General features: G+C 44.5%; 1 protein-coding gene across 5 annotated transcripts in view; it reads right to left on the reverse strand.

Moving 5' to 3' along the window:
• The window catches only part of DIS3L2 (DIS3 like 3'-5' exoribonuclease 2), a 370907-nt gene that overhangs the window by 116024 nt on the left and 242856 nt on the right, over positions 1-12027 (reverse strand). The gene's annotated exons all lie outside the window — the stretch shown is intronic.

Here is a 12027-nt window from a genome sequence, read left to right on the forward strand (position 1 = left end):
CCCTACAGTGCAGGCTCCAGTAAGGCAGGGCCTTTTGTGTCAAGTCCACTGTTGTAGGCCCAGTGCCTAGAAGAATGCCTGACAAACCATAGGCACTCAATGTTTGTTGAGTGAACGAATCAACAATTTGTTTGCCTACTGTGGTAAAAGACCTACTTTTTTTCCATTTTAGAATTGCCCTGTCCCTTCCTGGTGGAGTTGTTTTTTCAACAGGCCCTGTCTTCTCTATGAGTTCTACCAGAGACATGGTCAGATGACTCAGGCTTGTAGAATCATACCTAAAGTGGGCTTGGGGGCTGGTTAGGTTATACATTTAAGATTTCCTCTTGAACATCCCATAAATCATCTATCAGATGGAGTATATGTGATTATATGCACACAAAAATGCACATAATGGACAGAATATGGAAAAGAGTACACATGTGAAATGGCATATAGTTTGCAGAGGGGAAGCATAATGGGCAGACAGAAGCACAGTGATGACACAAGCACAAAGGTGAATCTGCTGACAATTTAAGTATGTGCTTGATGGAATTCCGTTATACTCCATTCCTGTTCATAGTGACTGGTCTAGGCACAGGCCTGTGACGCAAGTGTCAATAGATCTATTCTGAGCCTGTTTTCAGGGATTGATACGGGCTGCAGAAAAGAGGGTCTCTCTCCCAGGACCCTAGACAATAAGTCTGGAGCCGCCAAGGAAACATTTTTGCCACATAATCATGCCAATATAGAAAACAATAGGTCTAAGAAATAAAGGGAGGATCAAGATGACCTCATCTGAACTCCAGGATCCAGCTGAACTTGAATTCTCACTAAAAGAATCCTGACTGATTCCCAAGTTGACTCAGAAAGAGTTACTGACACGTCACCACTCTTGCCTCTGGTTACCTGGATAATCAGTCTTAAGGTATCTCACATTTTAGCCTCAAATTTTGTAGCCATTTATTGTCCTCCTATTCCTTCTTCACTGGGAGATGATTCTTCCCTGTTTTTAAAATGGAAAAATGTTTAAACTTGGGGCGGTTAAAATAAGAGGTTCAGGGATGGAAAAGAATTTAAGATTCCCCACTCTCATCTGTCTCACACTCCTACAGGGCAGCACTGGGTTTCTCCACCCAGTCCTGTAACACTAATACATTAGGGAAAACCCAAGTCCATCTAAGAAATACTGGCTGCTATGGGATAACAGAATAGACTTATTTCCCACAGAGGAGAGGGCTGTCTGGAAAGCTGAGGAAAACCAGCGTGGCTCAAAGTTCAGCTGCCTCATCCTGTGAGCCATGCAGCTGTGTTGCTGGGTCACTGGGAGCAGTGAAACCTGCCCCGCAATGATCGAGGAACTCAACCCTAACAGAATTCGGCCAAGCGTCTCAGACAGCTCAACAACTCCCAGTTTTGATATTACAAGTATCTAAAACCAACACTCGGAGAAGGTAAAATAAAGTGTCTTCTTTTGAAGTCAGAATTATAATATACTAGCCTAACAGGTAAATATTGACTAAAGGAAAAGAGGGGGATTGTTACATCATGATATAAACCATAATTTTAAATTCAGTCTGTGTGTTGTTACTACACATGAACTTTCTGTCCTTAGTCAAAACTGACAAACTGACAAAGAGTTCATTACAGGAGATAAAACACGAAGGGGGCCAATCCAAACATATTTGAGAGGCTTAAATTTCAGAATTCCCAGAAGAGCCTCTAAAACCAGCAAAGAGAAGCTCTCTTATTCTCTCCTTCGGACCTTTTTAATGGAAACCCTAAGTAAATATTTTATTACATATATTTACATAATGTGAACTCGCAGAACTCCTGAGGTAGTGGCACTGAAGTTTTTATTCTATGAAAGAGAAAATATAAATCCAAAAGGTTATGTAGTAAATGCTGCCAAAACACCCAGGACCCATTTGATGTTTAAAAATGCACTGTCTGCCATAGGAAATTATACTTTGAACATTTTTTTACTTCAAAAAATATTCATCTACTGGGGTTAAGGTGAGTCCTGTGAGTTCTAAAGAGCTGGGGAAGCACAGGAAGGAAGAGTCCTCAAGGCCGGCCATGTCTGGCTCACTGTGCACAGGGCCCACAAACTTAAATACATGCAAATGTTCCTCTTTTCTTTTTTTTTTAATTAATTAATTTTCTTGGCCGCAGTTGGGTCTTTGTTGCTGCGCGCAGGCTTTCTCTAGTTGCGGTGAGAGGGGGCTACTCTTCATTGCAGTACGCAGACTTCTCATTGCGGGGGCTTCTCTTATTGCGGAGCACAGGCTCTAGGCGCAAGGGCTTTAGCTGCAGCATGCGGGCTCAGTAGTTGCGGCACGCGGGCCCTAGAGCACACAAGCTTCAGCAGTTGCGGCACGTGGGCTCAGTAGCTGTGGCTCACGGGCTCTAGAGCGCAGGCTCAGTAGTTGTGGCGCACGGGCTTAGTTGCTCCGCGGCATGTGGGATCTTCCCAGACGAGGGATTGATCCCGCGTCCCCTGCACCACCAGGGAAGTCCGCAAATGCTCCTGTGAATGAACTTGAGTGGACACCAGAACTGCTTCATCCAATTAAAGCACTAATAGGACGTAAATAGGGGCTTAAGAACCATCTCTTCTAAGCCAGCCTCCCAATCAGCTCAGCCACATTTCAACTATGTCCCTGCCAGGTGGCCCTTGACACACCCCCGGCGGGGGGTCGGGGAGAGCTCACATCTTGAAGCTACTTGCTCTACTTCTGAAGGGCTCTGTTCGTGAGAAAGTGCTTCCTTACGTGGATCCATGATGCATGGAAACGGAACCACTAGATTACTCTAGCACTGGGCATCCATAAGAGGATCCCTCTGTTTAAGGCGCTCACAGTCTAATGGGGTTGGCAGATACACCAATGTGGTGATAATATGGTATTACCAGTGCTATGACAGAGGAAGGTTACAAAACCTCATTCTGTGGGAGCAAATTGAGCTGAAATCTGTTTTTACTTCAGTGAGAACATGTGAAAGTGTTTTGTAATCTATAACAACTACATGAACGTAATTTTGACAATAATGATGATAAAAATGATAAGGATAGCAGGAGTGACCATTTATTTAATATCTCTTTTGTGCCAGGGGCTCCACACACATTAATGTACCTTTGACAAGAGCCATATAAACCGTGTTTCACAAATGAATCATCTGAGGCTCAGAGAGGTTCCATGTCACTTGTCCGAGGTTACCTCGCTAGTATGCAATAAACCCTGGATTCAAAACCAGGTCAGACTCAGAGCCTTTGTTCCTTTTATTACCACCCCCTGCCCCCCAACCACTGTCACGGTAACTCCAGGACAAGATAATACAACCCAATTTTTCATCTCAGTGGGTCACAGCTAGAAATCCCTCCCTATCTTTTATGATTCAATAGAAGCCACATTCTTGGCTATGAATTCAGAAGTCCTGTCAGAGACTTCTCCCAGCCCTGTTCCCGGCCACATCCTGGTTCCCACTGCCAATCTCTTTAGCCACTCGTAACAGGGACTCATTATAGAACAACCACTAAGCCATCAACTCTAGTTCTATTTAATTAAGATCTAACAATTTAAGATCTAACAATTCCTTTCTACATTTCTAGTTTACAGTCATCTCTACCTGGTGGCAGAGTGACTGTCCTAAGTACCTGAAAGGGTCAAGGCTATTACAGGTGGGAAAGTATCACGCTTCCCTTACCAGGAGTGAGACCAGGGCCTTCCAGACTTCGGTCACTTGAGTTCACCTTTACCCACTGCTGAGATTGGACTGTGGTGACAGAGGCTCTTCTTGACCCAGTAGGGGCATCCCTTTTAATCCAGAATATAGGGGAACAATGTTGCTAAATATACCTCATTTAGCAAAAGCAAAAAATAATTGCTTCTGTCCAGGTCCCTAATGTCCAAACCTTTTTAGGCGTGTCTTGGCCTGACCTTCAGAGGGCCTCTGGGGCCCGGCGATTTCTCCCTCTTCTGGCTCCAGGCCCCACTCTGGGTGCCTGCCCCTTCCCAGGCTCCTCTTCCTCTCCTTGCTCCTTACATGCTGGCATGCCCGGCTGCCTTCTCTTCCAACCCTACCCTTTCCCCCTGGGCTGTCTCATCCACTCCCAGGAGTTCAGGCATCAACTCTGTGCTTTAGGCTCCTCAGTCGGTGCCGTCAGCCCAGACCTCTCTGAGCTCCAGACTGACGTACACAAGGGTCTACTGGGAACTGCCACTTAGCTGTCCCCTAGGCACCTCAGACTCACGCCTCCAAAAGTCCCCACCTCCAGCAAAACCATTTCTCTTCCTGTGTTCTCCGTCCCAGGAAATGGGATCATCTCCACTAAACCAAAAAAGGTGCCGCAACTGCCCCAAACTGAAAAACCCCAGGTCTGTCCTGGCCTGTGTTGATCCATCACTGAACTCCCCTCCCAAACATCTCTGAAATCTGCTATCTCTCTTCTTCCCACATCACCACTTTAGTCAGGGCCACCACTGCTTCTTTCAAGGACCATCTAACAACCTGTGTGTGGCTCTCCCGCCATTTCTCAAACCCGTTTTCCACACTGAGGGCAGTGCTCTCTCCAAAATACAAGTCCCCTTGTCACTCCACTGCTTAAACCCTGCGGGGCCCTCACTGCCCCGGGCACGCAGCCCAGACCCGGCTTCCGAGGCCTTACTGGGCTGGCTTCTGCCACCACTCCAGCCCCTCCAAAAGTCTGCCCTGGGCACGTTCAACTTTCCTGGCCCCCAGCCCTGAAGTGCCAGAAACTGTAACAGAACTTCTTAAGCTGCTCAAACCCATCAGGCTCCATACTCTTCTCCCTCAGGGTGTCTTTCCCGTTTCTCTTCCTGACGACCTCCACCAGTTCTGCAGACCACTGTGTAAAGCCCACGCCCTCTGGCAGGCTTTCCCCAATGACCTAGACCAGGATCCCCCCTCCCGACTTCTGTGTCTTCCTACGGCGTCTGACACCCTCCCTGCAGCCCTCCCCCGACCCCAACCCCCCACCGCTCACTGCAAGGGGGCCCTGAGGTAGGTACCCCCTCCCCACCCCCCGTAAGGGGGAAGCATGAAGGGCGGGGGAAAGCCTGAGCGCACAGCTGGTATATGACATTTACTGAATGAATAAGAAAATAAAAACATAGGGTAGATTTGTTGCCACTCCGGGTTGAAAGGGCTTGTAAACCCTGCCTGGTCTAACCGTGTAGAGTTAGATCCCCATACCTCCCCACACCGGGTCTTCCCAGAGTGTGTCCAACTTTCGCCTGCACACCTGACGTGCCTGAGAAACCACTACTCGCCAGTATAGTCCACTCCACCCTCAGACAGCAACGACAATGTAAAAAAAAGTCTCCCCCTGTAGAGCCAAAATACATCTTCCTAGAGTTCCCACTTGGTGGCCCAGTTCTACCCCGTGGGGCTGCCCAGAACAAGCCCATCTCCTCAGAGGACAGCAGTCTGGCTTCGAGAAATGAGTGACGTGGCAGATCTCTTCCAGCAGGGCAGGCTCTATTTTGGGGATAGCACCAGCTTTGAATGTTTACATAGTTAGCACGTAGCCCCCTGGATCTTCTCTCCTTCGGGCTAAATAGCCATGTGGCTTGGCTGTGAGTCACTATCGTAATCTTCAACATCCTCCTCCCAAACATGCTCCTCGTAACCACCTACATTCGCTCAATTAGCCACTCCACACATACTTATTCGGCTCCTACTATGTGGCAGGTACTTTTTTTTCTAGGCCCTGGAGACATACAAGTAAACAAGATTGACAAGCTCCCTTCTCTTGTGGAGCTTACATTCTCATGGGGAGGGAAAGATAATAAGCAAACAAATAAATGATAAGATTACTTACCATAGTAGAAAGGACTTTGAAGAAAATAAAACAGGGTTAGGGGACTTCCCTGGTGGTCCACTGGTTAAGCATCTGCCTTCCAATGCAGGAGACGCAGGTTCGATCCCTGGTCAGGGAACTAAGATCCCACGTGCCGCGGAGCAACTAAGCCCATGCCCTACAACCGGAGAGCCAGTGTGCCGCAACTACTGAGCCCACGTGCCACTAGAGGGAAGCCCACATGCTGCAACAAAGAGCCCGTGTGCCACAACAAAAGATCCCGCATGCTGCAACAAAGATCCCATGTGCTGCAACTAAGACCCGATGCAGGCAAATAAATAAATATTAACTAATGATAATAGTAATAAAAATTTAAAAAAAAACATAAAACAGGTGAGGTGATGAGAATGCCTGGGACCTACCTTGGATTTAGTTTGGAAAGGTCTCTCTGAGGAAATAGACTGAGACCTGTGTGTACAAAAAGGATGTCACATGATGACATGGGGGAGAGCATCCCGGGCAGGAGAACAACCAGAGCAAAGGTTTGAAGGTAGGAGCAAGCTGGGTGAATCTAAGGAACAGAATATTGGAAAGGAGAGAACTGGAAGCTAAGAGGCTAGTGAGGTAGACGGTGGCCCAACGAGAGATGCCCTGATGGGCCAGGACGAAGCATTTAGATTTTATTTCAAGTACAGTGGGAAACCACTGGGGAGTTTCAAGCAGAGAAATGACATTAGCTGAATATACCACATTCACTTCCTCATGCTGTCAGCGCCTCATCCTGCATACCATGGTTCTACGAATGCACCCGAGGTCACACTGGACTGAAAACAGCCTGAAGAAGACCACGATCTCTCAGGAATGGCACCGACAGGCAAACCAAGTCAAGCAATCCTTCAGTGACGTAATACGTTTGGTAAACAAAGGTAGATGATGAAAAGAAGCATGACCTACAAGACACACTGACACATGCAACAGATACTGGGCTTCCTGTCCCACAGACTGGTTTCTATCCAGTCTGCATGACGGGAACATGCTGCTCTTGCTTGGGTCACCCTCTTGACCTTGTGGCCAGTTTTCCCGACAACGTGAGTCTTAAGAAAGTGAGAAAACAGTGTTCTGAGAGCTCAGAAAGGGTAATACAACCAAGAGGACTGAGAGCAAGGGACTTCCTGGTGTCCAGACATCCCCAGCAAGGAGGGGCCTCATGTAGGGCACCACATCCAGCCAGAATGCAGGTCCTGACCTTATTTTGATCCCACTGAATTTTAGAGACAGACTCCATCGCTGAGAAGCAATTGGGCTTGGATCACCTTGTGGTCACACAACAAACTCCATCTTTTAGTTGGGGTAAGCAAATTCCCTTTGACTTTGGTGGAAACACTGATTGGACTGCCAGGTAAGAGGGACACCTCAAACTTTGACGTCTTCCAGTTCTGTGTGGTATTTGGTTATGTAATCAAATGCAAAAGTTGACCACTGGTACAGCAAGCCATGGCAGAAGTCCATGGCCATGATGTGGTGATGGTTTGAGAATATTTCAAAAGCTTAAAAGGAGTCAATGTAAAAAATTCTGGGACAAGTAAATCTGAATGCATTGTAAGGTCCCCAGCCATAAGAAGGGGGTTGTACAAGATGATTTCTTAGGTTCTCCTGAGGCCAGGATTTGAAGAGCCTGTGGACTGGTTTTTTTTTTTTGTATTTTCTTTTTTGCTACCCAGCAAAGGGTTAATGAGGAGCGTTAGTTACAAACTCCTTAACTGGTGACCTCACCTTCTGGAACCAAGCAGCTTAGAGAACCTTTTTCCTTCATTATTACAAAGGGCTCTATCAATCTGCAAGTACTCAACTAAACTGCCCACACAGCAATTTTTGTCATGTTCAATCTAATTCTCAGGAATCTAAGTTTAAATTTATATGAACAGCATGGAAGAGGAACACCCAGGTAGTAAATTCCACTTTTCCCCTTCCAAATGATTTGAGTGATGGCGTCCTTCATTAACAGGAAAGGAATGAGGAGCTGAACATGTGAGGCTGGCACACCCAACGTCTGGGAACTTCCAGGAGCGGGGAAAGCCCAGGTCAGCCGGTCAGACCTGCGACAGGGAGCCGAGCACCGGCTCATGAGAAGTTCTGAGTGCAGGAGGGCAGGCGTTTGATCCTTCCTCATTGCCAAAAGAGAGTGAAGTCAGAAGGGCCGAGAAGGACCTTTGAAGGCAGTTACGAAGTTAGCAGGTCCACGTAAGGGCTGGGAGTGGGGCGTGGGGAACGTGGGATGTGATTGGGGTGGACTGGCCATGGCTTCAGGGTTGACGGGGCTGCGAGAGGTAAACAAGGGGTTTCATTATACTATTCTGTCTGCTTTTGTGCATGTTCAACATTCTCTATCCAAAAATTAAAAAAAAAAAGGTTTGTAGAGGTTGAAGTCAGGAAAGAAAAAAGTTGAAAAAGTAAAAATCCAGTTAAGTAAAACTAGCTACAAGCTTTAAAAGAAAGACAAGCCAACAGAGGCAGGAGAGGGTTACCACTTAGGAAGAACAGAATTAAAATGTCCCCAGTGATAATCTCTGGAGGCTGAGGATATGGGGACTGTTCCTTTCTACATCATACACATTTGTAATGTTTCCGGCTTTCAAAGGCTGGAAAAGGAATAAAGATAAAAAGTATAAAATAAAAAATGTAAACTGGCTTAAAAATGTCTGGAAAGAAATATATCAAGATGGTAACAATGGTTTTCTCTGAGTGGTAGGATTATAACTTTCTCTTTCTGCTTATATATAAATTCTAATTTTTATATCATAAATGGGTTACTTGTTTCACAGTTTTGGGGTTTTTTAAAAATAAAGAAACACCAACAAACTGCTGTTTTCTCCCTCAGCACCCACCCTATCCCTGATTCCCCACCACACAGCAAGAGAAAAGCACCACCGGCACCCCAGGCAGTAGGCAGCAAAGAGCAGGTAGCAGCTCATCGGCCACCTGTCCCAGAGGATAACAGCAGCTCAGCACTTTGCAGGCAAGTTCTATGAAGGTGAGCTCAGTAAATGAAGTAGCAGGAACTGGTCATACCCCACCTCTGCTGAATAGGAAACAACTATTTCCATGCCAGAAATGTGACTCCAGTTTGTAGCAGCCTGAGGCTTCTGCCACCACGTTAGAGGTTCAGTGCGTATGGTCACCATGAGGAACCTATTTCTCTTGCCTGCAGGAGCGCAGCGAGGCTTGCAGGATTCCAGCAGACTGGCTTCCCAAAGATGTAAGTTTGAAAACCAAATTTCAGCATGTTTTCACACTCAACTGTGGATTTCTCTATTTTTAAAAAGCCTCTCTATTAACAAAACAATTACTAGATTCTTAAAAGCCAAATTTAAAAGAGATGTACAGTTTTCAAATATAAACATCTATGCGTATTTAAATGCCTATTCACAAAATGTTAACTTATGAACAACTGCTTAATCCAATCCCAACCTCCCTTTCAGCTAAAATTAAAGCAACTTTCATAGTTACCTTGAATTCTGAGATGTAAAAGCTTCTAAAAGCTTTATATCCTGGTGACAAAACCCCTTAGTGGCTTTTCTCTCATTCTGGGCAAGTCTGTTTGGGTTTGTTATTTTTTCACCATACCTAATCAGCTCTTTTGGGATCTAATTACTCAGTTTCATTAATTAATCTCTTTGCATTAAGGAGAAACTTTTCTAATTCCCTAAAGCTTCACAAAAGTTAAGCAAAAATTATATCCATAACTTATGCACATTCATGATATGAATCCACCATACTGGTTCTCCCATAACAATAGCGTACCAACTGCCTGCTTGTTAGAACACTTCATTTGGGTTAATTCAGTCTATGCTCCCAATGCTATGACACAGATTTCTTTCTACAGATGAGGAAACTGAGGCCCAGGCAGGTCAGACTCCCAAAACTAAGCTCTTAACCCTTACTTTATGGGATGTGCCCCTTAGTGCCAGGTACCTGACTAACTTATAATTGCTTCTTTCTCAACTCCTGCAGGCTATGAGCACTCTCAACGTAACATCTAAAAAGGATTATACGGTGACTTTGCAGAACACACATTTTAAGACCATGTATGGGAACAATACATATTCACCGAAATAAATCCCCTGTCACACACTCCTGTAACAAATGGTCACTTTCTATTTTTAAATTATCTATGTATCAATTGCGGTTATGACTCAGTTTTCATATAAAATATCCTGAACTGCTAAATTTTCTAGGTAACTAAATGCCAATCCTTTAATCATCAATTGTTCATAGTTTTAGTACTTCTGGATGGAAATCCTCTATAAATGTATTACATACTTCCTTTTCTTAACAGCAGTATATAATTCAATATTAATAACTTAGTGGCACTAAAATGAACATTTCTGTTGCATTTTGCAATAGATGCTGGTGTGGTACAGTAGGGCAAAGATGTCCCGTCCTCAGGACACACTCTCAAATTTACTTGTCACCTCCATCACTAAAATGGAGTAAAGACTCTTCAGATGCAAAACCTCCTGGCCAATTATAACAACAGTTATCACTGATTAGACCTGGCAAATGGAAGATATTCAACTATTTCTTGATTAAATGAATCAGCTTCACTTAAGTTTTATGGAGTATGTACTATTAATATTCATATTTTACAGATGAAAACATTCAGGCTCAGAGAGGTTAGACAATTTGCCCGATGTCACACAGTAAACATGAGAGCTAGGATTAGAGCATTGTTGGACTCCAGTATCAGTGTTCTTAACTATCATGCCATAGGGCCACACGGTACAGCCTTTTCCTATGGGGTTTTTATCATTCCACAGTTATCAGTATCCCTTGGCTTTTGGTTTCATAGCAGCTTGAGATTTCATTCATATACAATTCACTCAAAGTGTACAATCCAATGGTTTTTAGTGCATTCAGAGTTGCACAACCAACACCATAATCAATTTTAGAACATTTCATCACCCTAAGAGAAACTCCATATCTGTTTGTAGTCACTCCCTATTTCTCCCCAACCTTCCTAACCACAGGCAACCACTAATCTATTTTCTGTCTGTGTAGATGTGTCTATTCTGGACACCTCATTTGAATGGAATCTTATGATACGTGTACAGTCTTTTGTGATTGTCTTTCACCTAGCATAATGTTTTCCAGGTTCCTTCATGTTGTAGCCTGCATCAGTACTTCATTTCTTTCCATGGCTGAATATATTTCATAGACATTTCGGTTGTTTCCACTTTTGGGGTACTCCTTCACTCTTTAAAATAAACTTTTTTATTGAGGCATAAAATACATAAAGTATGCAAACCTTAAGCATGCAGTTCAGTGAATTTTTATAAAGTGAACACCTCCCTCCCCCACCAGTTCAAGAAATAGAACATAATCGGAATTCCAGAAGCTTCTCTTGTGCCTCCTCAGTCTCTATACTCACCAAAGATAACTACTTTTTCTGACCTCTGTAATCTATAACCATAGGTCAGTTCTGCCTCTCTTTGCACTTTCCATAAATGGATTAGTACAGTATGTATGTTGTGTGTGTGTATCTGGCTTCTTTTGCTCAACGTTTTTTTTTTTTTTTTTTCCCCCCCGGTATGCGGGCCTCTCACTGTTGTAGCCTCTCCCGTTGCGGAGCACAGGCTCCGGATGCGCAGGCTCAGCGGCCATGGCTCACGGGCCCAGCCGCTTCGCGGCATGTGGGATCTTCCCGGACCGGGACACGAATCCACGTCCCCTGCATAGGCAGGCGGACTCTCAACCACTGCGCCATCAGGGAAGCCCTCAATGTGTTTTTGAGATTCATCCATGTTGCGTCTGAATTTACTCTGTACCATTGCTGTGGAGTATTCCATTGTAAGAGTATAGCACAATTTATCCATTTTATTGTTGATAGAGACTTGGGTTGCTTTTAGTTTTTGCTATTATGAATAATGCTGTTATGAGCATTCTTCTACATATGTACTCCTTTCTGTTGGGTATTTATCTAAGAATGAAAATGCTGGGTCATGGAGCATGAATCTATTCAGCTCTATTACATACTGTACAACAGTTTTTCAAAGTAGATGTACCTGACTTTTCCCCTACTCAGTGTATGAGAGCTCTAATTGATCCATATCGCCACTACATTTGGTATTGTCAATTTAAAAATTTTTTAGCTATTCTTATAGGAACATAGCAATATCTCACTGTGGTTTTAATTTCCATTCTCCCTGTGGACTAATGATATTAAGCAG

This window comes from Neophocaena asiaeorientalis, unplaced genomic scaffold, assembly GCF_003031525.2.
Source record: "Neophocaena asiaeorientalis asiaeorientalis breed wild unplaced genomic scaffold, Neophocaena_asiaeorientalis_V1.1 scaffold388, whole genome shotgun sequence".
Lineage (NCBI taxonomy): Eukaryota > Metazoa > Chordata > Mammalia > Artiodactyla > Phocoenidae > Neophocaena > Neophocaena asiaeorientalis.